This window comes from Pectinophora gossypiella, chromosome 14 (assembly GCF_024362695.1).
Source record: "Pectinophora gossypiella chromosome 14, ilPecGoss1.1, whole genome shotgun sequence".
Classification (NCBI taxonomy): domain Eukaryota; kingdom Metazoa; phylum Arthropoda; class Insecta; order Lepidoptera; family Gelechiidae; genus Pectinophora; species Pectinophora gossypiella.
Window position 1 is genome coordinate 4,582,694 of NC_065417.1, and position 15,035 is coordinate 4,597,728.

Here is a 15,035-nt window from a genome sequence, read left to right on the forward strand (position 1 = left end):
ATATTAAAATGAATAACTACTATTTATAAACAAACAATAATTTTTAACATTAACTGTCTGAAGGTTTTTCTTAGACCTTTATTTGTTAGTAACGACTACTAACATGCGTCAGTCAACCAGCCAGGGGCCAAGGGCCTTTGGCGGTTCCATAGTAACCCTGACACCAGGGTTGATGGGTTGGTAAACCACCTCACAACCCACACGATAGAAGAAGACTCAACTGCTGGAGTAAACAAAAAGTGAGCTGCATGCTTGTAAAATTTGACTAAGTGATTACTATGGAAAAATCGCCGAAAGGTTGCGTGTCTTAGTAGTTTATTACAGATTGCATTTCGGTGAGTGTGCTCAGGAATTGCACGAGCTGATTTCACGCGCACCTTTCCACCATCGGACGACGCTACGCGGGGAGGGATTCCATCCATATGTGGTCGACATTCCTCCTCTTCGAACCGCTAGATTCGCTTCCTCCTTTATTATGCAACTGCTAAAGAATGGAATTCTCTTCCTGTGTCATTCTTCCCTGATACATATCATCATCATCAGCCCATTAACGTCCCCACTGCTGGGACACGGGCCTTCCCAATGGATGGATTCCCAATGGAGAGATCGGGCCTTAAACCATCACGCGGGCCCAGTGCAGATTGATGGTTATTAACGACTGCTAATGCAGCCAGGACCAACGGCTTAACGTGCCTTCCGAAGCACGGAGGAGCTCGAGATGAAAACTTTTTATTTTTTGTGGTCACCCATCCTATGACCGACCTTTGCGAAAGTTGCTTAACTTCAACCGATTCAACCGATACATATAATTTGGTGATTTTCAGGCAAGAGTGAATAGGCACTATTTGAGTTTGCATGCTCCACCTTAGACCATATCGCTGCTTTGACCAGGAATCTTTTATAGTAATAAAAAAGCTTCTGCGTAAAATTGTTATGACTTGTCGATTATTTTGATTTCAAACCTGGTATTTTAGTCTTAATTTTTGTTATAAGACGGTTAGAGTAAGCGGAAGAGACTTAGCAAAAGAAACTGTATGAAGCTCTGTCAACCCCAATACCCCAATACGTAAAACCTATGTGAGTTATATGAACAATATTTTGTAAACAAGATAACTATCGCCATATAGATAAATCGATAGTTTAATAACAATTTTAATACCTATCTAACAATCTATAATAATGACGTTTATCGATAATTTCTCGAAATAGATGTTCATTCGGTTGTAAAAGATATAATAATTGTCAAATCATTTAGATAGAAGATAAGAGGTAGATTTCCTGCTTTGCTAAATAAACTTTTATCTATTTTGAATGATTGCATGTCTTTTATTCGAAGATTGATGAATGATATAATTAGACAGACCTTTCCACGTCAATCGAAGCGTGATATGAAAACGACACTTTTCTTTCGCTCATTGATTCAATTTAAAGAACTCTGCTCAACTGCTGGAGTAAACATAAAGTGAGCTGCTTGCTTGTAAATTTTGACTAAGTGATTACTACTATGGACCAGATTGTAAACAACATAAATAGATTGATATATGGTCGTAAGGCCCAAATGCCTTTTAAAATCCAAATCCCATTGTTTAACTATTGTGTCTGGAAATCCGGGCGTTACGAGGTTAAATATACGATACACGTATGCATAAAAAATGCGTAAAATATGAAACATGATTGAAAAATATTATTTACATTACTTCCTTTTTCAAATTAATTTGATAAATAAGTTTGGTAGAATATATTTCTCCACGATCTCCATAGCTACTCGTTAAACCTTTGGCATTGTTACGTTTATCAAGGACTTCAGAGACCATGCAGTTTATAGTTTAGCCGGCAACGTAGGTTTCATTCAAATTTAGCACATAAACTTTAGCTAAAGTTTTTGTTACAGTTTATTTTTAATTTATCAATAGGTTAACCCACCGACATATATTGTAAATTTATTCGTCTGGCCTACTTACAGCGAAGATTTTTTATCAATCATATCTACATTTCTAAGAAACAATGAGTATATTTTGTCTGTTACTGTCCTTCAGAATGTTATCGCTCGTGATTCACTAGAAATTGACGTAAATTGAAATACGATGTGGGCTGGGTAAATTGTCGACCGTTGTTATGAAAATACGGAATTGTTGTCATTTAAAATTTCTATTTCTCTAAGGAATCTTATAAAAAAATGGGCCCCAATTAATCAGATTTCTTGTTCGATCGGATCATGGAATAATTTTGCTATGATTGGTCCTTAATCTAATTCTACTCGTATATGGGTGTAACTGCCCCTGTGGTTTCCAGCACAAACGTTTCGAACAAACCTCGGATAGATTTGGAAAAAATCAGTAAAGGCGTTTAAAAATACTGCATTTCTCTTAAATACAAAATCCAATTAATAGAGACCTGGTGCGTATTATTTTTTTTGTATTGTCTGCGTATTTGGGTGTTGGGTGACACATGAGAGTGTTCTAGTGTCATACTAACAAAATCGCTTATCTAATCTAAATTTATTTGCCCCATTCTAGCTGCGAATGTCGTTTCCAAAATGTTAGATTGGCTATCTGTTTAGGGATTATACCTGTAATTGGGCTGGCTTTTCTTAGGATTGACCTTTCAAAGGTCAAATTGACAGTTTCTGTAAAAAAACTGAACCTGTTAACGTCTTCAGCTGACCCGGTGGTAAACAGGATAACACTAGGGAGATACTGAGCTAGGGGTGCCACCTTTTTAAGGGACACGTAGTTCTTTTTTAATAATGGTATATTATCAACAGTTTTACATTTAAGGGTGTTCAATATGTGTAACAGACGCGTTGATCGAAATTTTAAGAAAATTTAATCAGCCATGATTAAATATTTTCGTAGTTCAAAGTACTATATATAGTACTATTGAGTACTAAATTGCCATTCTAAAATATATAGGACATCTTACTCAAATACACGATAGATAGCACTTTATTAGAAGTATAATATATAGCTGCAGTAGTTTTAGGTGGATGAGACGTTCGTTATGTAAAAATTGACGATTCAAAGTGTAACTATGTTATCTTCTGAATAAAGATATTTTTAAATTTGTATATGGTTGACAACCCTATGCTGGGCTGATAACCCTTTACCGTACGGTGCATAATACGCACCTTAGCACAAATATATCGGTCGATGGAGTGGCTGCTATTGATAACTTGTGGCTGTGCTCATTCCTATAGGGATTACATGAAATTATGTATATTATTTTCCCAATAGCTCTCACAACGGCATGTTCTAAGTATATGGACCGTTTGAAAGTTTCATGCTCACTTAAACACAAAGACCGTTTTAATCAACTTGTTATGGCGTTTTTGCCACGAGAACCACTCTTAGACATGATAGTTGCAATCTGTAAGTATGTTTCTGATTGTTTTAATTAGCTTCAGCATCAGTATCTTTATATGGATCAACGTTTTAAATCACTGTTGTATGGTAGATTACCGTAGCTTGTGCGTAAATGTACGTAAAATCTGTTCGAAATAGTTCTTGTAATTTAAAGTCGTAAAACCGATTTTTTTTTAATCCAAACCCAATCATTTGATTAGTATGTCTGGAAATCTCGGCATTAGGAGGTTATATATACGTATATATACATACATAACATAAACTGCCTATATATGTCCCACTGCTGGGCACAGGCCTCCCCTCAATCAACCGGAGGGGGTATGGAGCATAATCCACCACGCTGCTCCACTGCGGGTTGGTGGAGGTGTTTTTACGGCTAATAGCCGGGACCAACGGCTTAACGTGCCCTCCGAAGCACGGAATCATCTTACTTTTTCGGACAATCAGGTGATTCAAGCCTGAAAAGTCCTTACCAAACAAAGGACAGTCTCACAAAGTGATTTCGACAATGTCCCCATCGGGAATCGAACCCGGACCTCCAGATCGTGAGCCTAACGCTCTAACCACTAGATCACGGAGGCTGTTTATATATATATATAAACTCCAACAACAATTATTTTATTATTGTGTCTGGAAATCTCGACATTATGAGGTTATATATAAACACACTGTAAAGGTTTAAGTATGTAACCAGGACACCTAATATTATATCCAAATAGATACCGTACACTCGACAACGAAAACACACAACAGACTTTGAACAAACATCAGTGTTTTAAATTTTATCAATTTGTAAAAAAAAATTAAGAAAAAGGAGAAAGACGAAGAAGGACGTACAATCAAAGAGCAAAAGTGCAGTCACTGAGCCCAGCGAATTATTTGTAAACAGTGGTGATACCATGAACCATTACTTGTCTTAATTATAAAATTTATGTTTGTGTAGGTGTATTTGGTCTATTACAGAAACGACATGTAACCAAGTTTCAAGTCAGTGTAGGTCTTAAGTGCGACCAGTTAATTTATTAATTTGCAAGATACTGTTTGGACTTTTGCAGCTTATCGTACATTGACCTAATTGGAGATGTCTTTAGCAAAGGTTTAGGACGAGCTATTCTGAACCGGCGTGCCTGTATGAAAGGATTGATTATGTAGGAAATAGGTGTGAGATTTAGTATGTACAGTCATGAGCAATATAATGTACCCACTTTAGGACTCTGTCGCACTAACATGTTTGACATTTAGTGAGACTTACAGTTCAATTTGTCAAAAAAGTTAATGTGACATGGTACCAAAGTGTATGCATATCAATGCTCGTGACCGTATGTACGGTATGTCCTTATCTAACAGGAACTTCACATTTTTATATGATTTCCTTTTACATACCTAATCAAGCTACATCAAAATATACGTACAAAAATAACTTGCAACTGCTTAAGCATTTTGTAAGTTACATCTTAAATTATAAAGTATTTATTCTTACATAATAATATGCAGACTTCGCGACCTCTACGCTTTCCTTCAACTCCTTGATGGGTTTTTAATATTAACACCCTGTTTAAAACTTGTCTTGTATACGTTAGTACTATAGATAATGCTTCAAGTATTTGAAGTGAACCGGAAGATAAGTTTCTGGATAGGAAATAAACTTGAACATTAAAGTCATGAAACTAGTGCGGTTTTATTGCCTTTCCTCTCTTCATAAAGTCTCATCGTATTATTTGCTCGTTTCAAGGAGTTGGGATCGGATACTCATCTATTAACTTCGTCCGTTTGAATCTACTGATAAAATAATCCAAGAAAAATATAGCCTGCATTATTCAGAAATACCCTCCGTGGTCTAGTGGTTAGAGCGTTAGGCTCACGATCTGGCAGTCCGGGTTCGATTCCCGATGGGGGCATTGTCGAAATCAATTTATGAGACTGTCCTTTGTTTGGTGAGGACTTTACAAGCTTGAATCACCTGATGTCTGAAAAGATAAGTTGATTCCGTGCTTCGGAGGGCACGTTAAGCCGTGGCTATTAGCCGTAAAAATACCTTCACCAAACCGCAACGGAGCAGCGTGGTGGAGTATGCTCCATACCCCCTTCGGTTGATTGAGCAGCAGTGGGACGTATATAGGCTATTTATGTATATGTATGTATATTCGGAAATACTGTACCTTTCTACACAGGAGTTTTCCCTCTATAATATAGTATCCAGCAGTGTAGTAGCAGTAGTAGTGTCTTTATAGTATAGTATGTGGTGTAGTAATATGGTAGTGTTGTGTATACTGTATCACCGTCATCATCAGCCGTACGACGCCCACTGCTGGGTATAGGCCTCCCCCAAGGATCTCCACGACGATAGGTCCTGCGCACTGTGCTGTATACTGTATATTTAATATGTTTTACCAGTATTTCGCCGACAACTTTGGACTTCGGTAATCGCGCGTCGCTCGTTTTTTCCGGCCCTTTTTTATTCCCGTAGGGCATGATTTCCGGTAAAAACTATTCTGTGTTCTTCCCTATGACTCAAACTGTCACCATAGCAAATTTCATCTAAATCGGTTTAGGAGTTGATGCGCGAAAAGGTAACAGATTGACAGAGTTACTTTTGCATGTTTAATGTTAGTGACACGTGCTTAACGGCGATAAAAAAGTTAGAAGGAAGACATTTAAGAAAACCAGCTTTCCGAAAAAACTTCAGAGATCTTCAACGGTTTCTCTACCAACTTCTATAATAGAAAACAGTTTCTGCTCAGTATTTCCTTTACCATTTGTCAAACCAACCTGCAGTAATTCTACAATCTCCTTGTCAAAGCAGACATGCCATAACACGACTGATACATAACATTAGAATGTCGCTAAAGACGTGAAAGACATCTTAATCTATCAAGGAAGTAACACAGCCACCAATCAACAAGAAAGTGGCTTAAAAGATAACAATTTGTTATGTTACAACACGCCATTCTTAGTTCCATATCGTCATCGATTTGTTCCATATTCATATTCCGGGACTTGGAAATCTTGCCATGTACCATGCTGATCATAACCCCAAGTTTGTTAAAGGTGACAGAGGGCTTACTTCGTGTATCTGATGGATGTTTTATGAGCGATGTGCTGGTAATATTATAAATTGTATACGTAGTGACTCATTAATGGCGTGTTTCTAAACATGTAAGTTCTAATCTAATCTAACCTAACGCTGCTTGTCATCCTGGGGATGTTGTAGAAACCATCTAAAACCGTATTTTGCCTTATTTTGTTTCATCCGTTTTTAATTTATTATACTGGAGAAAAGAGAGGTCTTTTGTCTGTGGTGTGGTAATGTAGGTGAAAAATAATAAAATCAGTAGAAAAAAAGCAATAAAGCAGCCTTGTTGGATAATTGTACTAATTCCTGCAGACATCCACTTAATTTCAATTTAGTTTGACTGAAACTGTTTGTTTTGAAACTAGCTTTACCTGTGTCTTGCACTTGCCGTAAGTGAAGGACGGAAATATTTTAGAGCTGTCATATCAAACTAAAATACGATTAAGTTTTGTCTACAGAATCAGAATCGCCTCCAAAGTCTAGTATAGGTCGCCGTTTCCTCTCAATCGCTCTGACGCTTCGGTTGGCCATTGCCGAACTGACCGGAGCTGTCATGCCGCTTCTTCATGGAAAACCAAGAGCATTCTTGGTTGAGACGATGGATTGGCATCAATATCGGACACTGTGTCCTAATCATTATCGAAAGTATCTGCAATTCATGTTCCTTCGACTTGTAGCTCTTGATTTCTTACTGAAGATAACGGGTGTTTGTATATGTACATCAGACACTTGACTACGGCTACACCAGTCGATAAGATCGATTGATCGATGCAAGTCCATGCAACGGTCAATGCATTGCTCGCGATGACCGCCGGAGCGTAGTCGCCGTTTAGGTCTTATTACAGTTTCCGTTTCAACAAACAATGCGTTTCTTAGATTTCTAAACGCGTGAAACTGGCTACTATCGGTATAATCGTTAGATCCTAGAACATACATACGAACATAAACTCACGCCTTTTCCCCATCGGGGTAAGCAAAGACTATGGGATTCCATTTGCTTCCATTCTCACACACTTCTCTTGCTTCCTCCACATTCATCAATCGTTTCATACACGCACGCCGGTTCAGAGTAGATCGTACTGAACCTTTTCTAAGGACATCTCCAATTTGTTCAATGTACGTCCTTCTAGGTCTTCCTCGAATCTAGAACATTTCGGTAAAACTAAACAAAACTCGGCGCCCGAAAGTATTGGTGCGGAGCAAAGATACCTCCATACACAGTATTATTCTTTATTTTACGCCATTAGGGTAGGCAGAGAACACGAAATTCCACTCACTACGACCCTAACCACTCAATCAAAATCTTGAGTTATAAGTAATATGATGTATGTGTTATTTATTATAATGCTTCAGTTTGCCTTCCTAAATTAGGGCAACGTCTCTCGAAAGCCTTATAACCCTTTAGGCTGATGAGAAGAATCTGGGTCCCATAGTGCGCTGTATAAATGCTAGACCGAAAACTTTGCCTAATTACAGGGGAAAAATATCTGCATACGTAATGTTTTAATGTGTAATTTGCTAGAAATTTATGCTTAATTCACTAAAATAAAACTATTGGTCGCTCGAAGTATAGAATATTTCTCTAAAAAAGACACATTTATATTATCAACAGTGGCTGCAAGTTGTCTTTGATTACTTGTGGCTCTGCCCACCCCATTTGGGATTACGGGCGTGAGTTTATGTATGTGTATGTATGTTATATTATCAAATTTTTCTCTCTTGAAACTCTCATTGTTTTCTTATTCATTGATCTATATTGTCATAAGTAATATCATATAAAACATAAACAGCCTATATACGTCCCTCTGTTGGGCACAGGCTTCCTCTAAGTAATATCATCATCATTACACCTTCCAGGCAAAATATTGTGTTTGATGTGAATTCAAAAGTACTTAAAATACAGCTTAGAATGATTATAATGGAAATATAATGTCCGTTGTTAGACTACCTATTATTGCTTGATATATGGATCTATAGCGCAGTCAATAACCTCATTTAGATGTTAAATCGTTCTTTAATGGATAGTTTCTCTTTTTCTGCAAGTTTTCCAATGCTATTCTAGTGAGTATCTTTATTGTTGTTTATATTATAAGCATCATAAGTAGTCGTGTCGAGAAAATTTACCACAAAGTTGTGAAATTTCCACTCGATGTTATTAGAAATCGCTTGTCACAGATTTGGTTAAAATGCGCCATTTGTTTAAATATATCTATTGTGTAGCTTTAAAACTGTCCGTTTATCTGAATAGGTGGTCAAGAATGACATATTGAGCGTAACGTCATTTATAGCGAGTATAATAGTGACAAGTAATTTTCACTCAATTTGGCGATTTCTTACCGTCTTCAATGACAGATGGGTTGTCATCAATTTACACTACCACTTAGTTATGATGATGAGACTCGCTTCATCGTCTGCTACTTATGCGCTTATCGTTCGAAACGGCATTTGATCCGTATCCATTTGGCACGCTATACCCATCTTGTTTATTCAGATATCCATCACTCAAATATGAACCGTAAAATGATAATTTCAAGCCAACATTTCCTCAAGCTGAAGTATCTGCCTTACGGCACTTTTCATGGGGGAGAAATGTGTCTATTGTTTCTATAATTGTCGCTTCGATTGAACGAAAGTCGGTTATAAGGTCAAAGGCTACGCCGGCCTAGGAAACTTGAAACAGAACAAATGTTTGCTGTGTTGATATCCAATTACGTATCAGAATTTCCTTTTCGAGAGTGGTGAGTCAACAAATTCTTTTCGGCAATAAAACGGCTGGCTTTTTACCGCCGCCAAAGGTCGTATTGGACGCGTAATTAGGTTGTTCGGAATCGGATAAGATGTCTTGATGATTGAACCTTTTGAAAGAAAACCTAAAGCCCTGAAGGTAGCGAAGTGAGTCCGTGTCGTGGCCCATGGGTTGACCCAACAACCTCGAAGGGTATACGTTAATAAAACAAATTCACTCAAGGCTATCCCTCGAGAGCTAGTTTACTAGTTCAACAATCAGAAAGTGCGATTTCTCATATGAATACAAAAAAGGGAAGGAGAAATTTGATCCAAGGCCAAATGTTAGGCCTGTGTCTTTATAGAAAATAGGCCTTAGAAACTCCCTGCCACATTCTCTTCATACTTTCTTATTTGTTGCAGCAAGCGATATAATAGCATCTTCCAAATTTTGCGATAGCAGCTTAGCTCTTTATGTTCATACCAAGATATACCAAGATAGTGGTTTATATAGAAATGAGATTTCGGAATCCGTTGAGCAGTTGGGATTAAATCGAGAACTTTCGCGAAAGACTCAAAGCTGATTTTGATTGGATCAACCGAAATCTTAGCCGACGTTCCTTTGATGCTTTATTGATGGAATTTGAGAGAAATGAGGTGTCACGGTTCCAATAATCCGATTATTGATAATTATCAGATGATTATAATCATCTGTCTAGACTAGTTAACGGATAAGTTATTACACATTTTATTGTAATTGTACAATTTTAAAAAATCTGCTTTTCATTTTGATACGTCTTGTGATTAGCGGGACAAAATAGACACCAAGTCAGGCGTGTTTCAAACCAGTTAGCTATTCAATAGAATCAGTTTGTAAATGAAAAGAGGCGAGCTATGAATGTTGTAGTCAATATAAATGGTTATATTGCTTCAAATCCTATAAAAACTTAACGAAGCTTGCTTCTCAGGTAATAAATATCAAGATTGATTTGGAAAAGTAGTTTTTATTGCCACTGAACGTCTGCTTGACTACGGCATCTGATATGGTAATCAATCGTCATTATACGTCAATATTTTGTGAACCACATGTTCCAACTTTCTCCTTAATCTTATAAGTAAATTGGACACGAACCTACGCATGGATGGAATATTTTCGTGTTTTCCCTAGTGCCTTGCATGTGTGATCTTGAGCCTTCGTTTAATGTAAGTCCCTATCGATATATTCCACCCTAATTGCCTATTTACTTACTCTATAGTGATAGTGAAGTATTGGAACGACGGAAGTGTAAGGAATTATATTAAAATAAAATAATAGGTACGTATTTTGTATGTACAATTTAGATCTTTTTATATATTCATTAATTTTAATATTATTGATATATTCTGTCAGTGACTATGTTACAGACCGATTATATTCTAAAGTTTCGATTATTCTTATTCATCCTTGTCGAATTGAATATGAAAGTGGTTTAGGCGTTTCAAATTCTAGTTTTCAATAAAATCAAACGTCTCGATGTTGTGTAAATCTGATATCGACAGATGAGAGGTTAAGTCTCATCTATTTCAGATTTTACATTGTCTCTAAGCAAGACCTGCGTTCCGATAAATGACAGGTTTAGACTATTGTCTTAATACGATAGACAAAGAAGAAGAAATTGTGTTACTACAGTAAGCCGTTAAACTAGTGAAATGGGTGTTTAGATCACTCCTTATCAACATATCAAGCATCTAGTCGAATTTTTTCTAAACATATTTTCGAAGATACCGCGTTACAGTGATAAATGGTTTGCAGTACGAAAGATAAACGACCTACATGCGAAACTACGTATTCTTCTTTACTTTACATGTCGCTGAAAAATAATGTACTCTGCACCACTGTATTAAAGTCAGGGACTTTTCGTAAAGCAAATTTATCGTCTAGCGTTGGTAATGCTAGTTTACTTGAAAAGCTAGGTTTACAAACTCTTATGAGAACAACTGTTATTATGATTTTATCGTTATCGATTGAATCATCTATTGATTATACAATGTCTATTAATGTTTTAATGACTGAGTGAGGTGTCTGTTCGATAACTCAAAGGTTATTAGTACCTCATTATAAATTATAACGTAATGCTTTTTTATACCTGTCACCACTTTTCATCGTCTATTTAAGTTAACACCAACATTCGGAATTAGCGGAATTAGGTCCCGATAGTTGCTACAAATTGCTTTTTGTCATTTTATGTAATCCGTAATATTTATAATAAAATTTTTAACAAAAAAAAAACCGACTTCAAACGCAAAACTAAAAAGCAATAAATAAATTTACTTCGCACAAAGTAATTAGTACGTATTTTCAATTAGTTAATTAATTTATAATTCTGAAGCCGGTGCCAAGGAAATGCTACAACGAAGTACCGATTCATATATTTTTCAATACTGATTGTTTTGTAATTTTTTGTTTGACATTGTTTTGTAATTGCTTTGATATAGGTATTAAACAATATTGTGTGTACATAGTAATTTGATATTGTAGTAGGGTTGTTGTAGCATTTACTTGGCACCGACTTCAGAATTATAAATTAATTAACTAATTGAAAATACGTACTAATTACTTTGTGCGAAGTAAATTTATTTATTGCTTTTTAGTTTTGCGTTTGAAGTCGGTTTTTTTTTTGTTAAAAATTTTATTTTATTTTACGATTTTAAGTGATGGTTAGACCGAGCAAGGATGCAGACAGACAGATTTTCTGATTTATATTCATATATAATAATATAATATATTATTAGTAGTGATCACAATTATTATTGATGAACATGTTTACACACACACGCGCTAACGCACACGAGCACACGCGCACGTACACACGCACACACACAGATACACGCACACACACAGACACACGCACACACACAGACACACGCACACACACACGCACACACACACACACACATGTGTATGTGTACATACACACATGTGGTTGTCAGTGGAAGCTGCTATCATACACACTCACGCATACATATAGATACAGTAGATTTCGCGTGGTTCGCTCGCTGCTAAAGCAGCTCGCGTGTCCTGTTTATTCGAAACTGTCCCTCTTCGTATGGCGGCCATCTTGTTTTTCCGCCATTTTGTTTTTTTTCACCGGCGACAGAATTTGACCAAGATTTAAATGGGTGTCGTGGAAACAAACAAAATCCAGGTGCAATAGGTTTGCCAGACCGTAGGATGTCTCCCTGATTGGGAGCAGTTTTCAAAGATGACGTTCCGATCACACCCCTATACATCATTTTTACCCCCAAGACATTTTCTGGAAAAACAAAATTTTGTATGGCGGCCATCTTGTTTTTTCGCCATTTTGTATTTTTTTCACCGGCCATTAAATTTGACCAAGATTTAAATAGGTTTCGTGAAAGATAAATTGGTTCAGGTGTGATAGTTTCGCCAGGCCGTAGGGTGTCACCCTGATGCGGAGCAGTTTTCGAAAATCGGGAAGTATTTCCATACTTAACATGACGATCCGATCACAACCCCGATATATATTTCATATCCCGAGACATTTTCTGAAAAAACAAAATTGTGTATGGCGGCCATCTTGTTTTTCCGCCATTTTGTTTTTTTTTTACGCGCTATGGAATTTGACCAAGATTTAAATAAGTGCTCTGAAAGAAATATTGGTTCACGTGCGATAGTTTTGCCAGGCCGTAGAGTATCTCTCTGATGCGGAGCAGTTTTTGGTGACCAGAAAGTATTTCCGTACTCTACATGACGTTTTGAGTAAGCGCCCCATACATTATTTTTACCCAAACGGGCTTCTTCCAAAATCGACAAAATTTTGTATGGCGGCCATCTTTTTTTTCCGCCATTTTGTTTTTTTGCACCGGCGATTGAATTTGATCAAGATTTAAATACGTTTCGTGAAAGAAAAATTGCTCCAGGTTGTATAGTTTTGCCAGGCCATAGGGTATCTCCCTGATGCTGACCAGTTTTCGAAGGTCGGGAAGTTTTCCCGAAGCCTAAAGATCGATCCGATCAATATGACTTTACAAACGCACTAGTCGCTCCTACGATTTTTGAAAATTCCCCTCGATTTCTCTGGTCTTCCATCATCAGATCCTGACTTCCTTGACATGGGACCCCCTTGGGTATATCTCCTTTCAAACAAAAAAAGAATTATCAAAATCGGTTCATATACGACGAAGATATGCCCGAACAAACATAAAAAAAAAAAAAAAAAAAAAAAAAAAAAAAAAAAAAAAAAAAAAAAAAAAAAAAATATACGGTCGAATTGAGAACCTCCTCCTTTTTTGAAGTCGGTAAAAATGTTAAATATACGAAACCTAAATCCACTCAAAAAGGGTCTTATCAATAAAACACCAGAGGAGTTAAACTTCTAGAACATTCCATCAGCATCCTTGGCGCTTGCCACAACCCAGAAATGCAAGCGAATTTCTTCCTCGGATCCCAGAACCGGCTGGGTGACGGTGACGTGTCCGCACGACTAATGCCTCGTCGTGCCAGTAACGTATCTCGCGCCGCGCCAACAGGTGCGCTCGAACTGTGCTTACCTCCTTTTGTTTTATGCTACCCTAGTACCCTGGTACTCGAAACTATTGACCAGTACCCGTGTTTTTTTTGACGTTTCTGTGTTTCTTTTTTCGTTTTTGCCTGTCTGGATTTTTTCTGTGGTGCTGTAAGTTACTCATTTAACTTTTTTATATTTTTATTTTTTATCTATCTTCATAAATGTGAATGATGACTTAATGGGATATTTGGTTGTATTTGCAATATATTTGCTTACAATAATAATCGTTGCCGATTAAAACGCTTTTTTATAGTTACCTTCCATTCATAATATAGGTTTGTTTGTTTTGAACGTAGGTAGTTATTGAAGTTATGGCAATGGACATTTATGTCAGTGAATAATGATGTTTATTTTCCCCAAGTCGTTATTAAAATGAGACTTCCAATAAAGTAACAAAAGTTGCACAAGCAACGATTCGCAAAGTAGGGCAAAATAGGCAAAGTAATAAGGGAAGTTATACACAATTTCCGCGTCTTAGTACAGTTTTAATACCTACTGCTAGATATTACGGGTTAATCCATACTTAATGGATGTAGTATGCCTCGGTTGAGCGTGTTTGGCTTTCGTCCCGAAGGTCCTTAGTTCTTTGCTGGCTTGCATAAACACTTTTGAATTTGTTACGGGGTTAGAAAGGTTAGAAACCTGCTAAGTACTTTGCGACGAGGTAAAATATCGTTCGGAAACCTGTGCCGTTAAAAGAACGGTTTATGTAAAGTTTTGCGCTATATAATACTTAGGTACTTGACTTTCGACATAAAGAAAAATACTATATAAGTACACAAGAACGGTAACTCTCCGCCCCGCATTAATTCGTAAAGAAGAGTAAGGGAGAGCCCACGCGGTCTATTGGTCTCGCTCGCACTTATTGGGGTGGCTTTCGGGTCCGTAACCAAGTTCACACGTAGTAAACGATTATACCCAGAAACAGTATTATCATCATCTCCCTAGCGTTATCTCGTTGTTCACAGTTCGATTACTTAATTTGAAGATTTGACAGGTTCGGGTGTTTTACCGTGCGTCTCGAAACGACCACCAATCAAATACGTCATTATATAGTAGAAATTATTTTTTTATTCTGTCTGACCTATTATTGTGATACAGAGCTATTTATATTAAGTCAACACTAATGTGTACAGACTCAAAGGTTAAGATGATAAAATATAGCTAAAATGTACATATCGTTTATTTAAATAGTCGTGTCAATGAACTTGTCTGTTTATTAATGATATTTGCCATCATTAGTCATTTGTCGTAGATTTCCAGTTTCACTAGTAGCTTAAGTAGGTAATTATTTATTTGCCATGGTGT

General features: G+C 36.9%; 1 protein-coding gene across 4 annotated transcripts in view; it reads left to right on the forward strand.

Annotated features, from left to right (window-relative positions):
- The window catches only part of LOC126372426 (supervillin-like), a 314,398-nt gene that overhangs the window by 2,293 nt on the left and 297,070 nt on the right, over positions 1–15,035 (forward strand). Inside the window, exon 1 of one of the 4 annotated variants that reach the window (XM_050018166.1) lies at positions 13,696–13,835. The exons of the other annotated variants lie outside the window; for them this stretch is intronic. The gene's annotated coding sequence lies outside the window, so the exon portion shown is untranslated. Of the gene's footprint in view, positions 1–13,695; positions 13,836–15,035 lie in introns of those variants that run through there. 4 annotated transcript variants of the gene reach the window in all.